At 63.6% G+C, this 591-nt stretch overlaps 1 non-coding gene across 1 annotated transcript; it reads left to right on the forward strand.

The window, feature by feature from the left end:
* The first annotated feature begins 74 nt into the window (after window positions 1–74).
* TRNAD-GUC lies at window positions 75–146 on the forward strand. Its single transcript has one exon. It is a non-coding gene; the product is annotated as a tRNA-Asp (tRNA).
* The last annotated feature ends 445 nt before the right edge of the window (window positions 147–591 follow it).

Raw genomic sequence — 591 nt, forward strand, 5'->3', positions numbered from 1 at the left:
GGGCGGGGCCGCCGCCCGGCTTGGGGGGCAGGGGAACCATCTGGCGGCTGCGGGGAGCTCCTTTCGTGTACAGCTCCTCGTTAGTATAGTGGTAAGTATCCCCGCCTGTCACGCGGGAGACCGGGGTTCGATTCCCCGACGGGGAGGTGCGAGACGTTTTGCGTGTTCTTTGTTCCTTCATCAGCGCCCCGCGTGCCCTCTACGCGAGAGGCAAAAAACGAAGGGAAACCTAAGCTTTTGGAAGATCGCCGCACCTGTAAAACAGGAAGCAGAACAAAAGGCAGCCAGGACCCGGGCACAGACGCGTGATGCCGGATGCAGGGACCTCCTCACCTCCCCAGCTAATGAGCCCCTGGAGCGGCGCATCCTCAGCCCGGGAGCTGCGGGCGCGGGAGGGTGCGAGGTGTGAGGTACCTGCGAGGGCAAGACCTGCCCTGTAGGCTCACCGGCTGCTGGCAAAGCCCACGGGCCTCCCAGGGGGTCCCACCGCCTCATCTGGGTGCAGCTGTGAGGAGGGAATGTGAAAAGTACAGGAGGAAGAGGGGATTTCACATGGAGCATCATCCCCGGCAGCGCCCTGGAGCTCTGTGT

This window comes from Chaetura pelagica, unplaced genomic scaffold (genome assembly GCF_000747805.2).
Source record: "Chaetura pelagica isolate M959 unplaced genomic scaffold, ChaPel_1.0 scaffold50, whole genome shotgun sequence".
NCBI classification, from domain to species: domain Eukaryota; kingdom Metazoa; phylum Chordata; class Aves; order Apodiformes; family Apodidae; genus Chaetura; species Chaetura pelagica.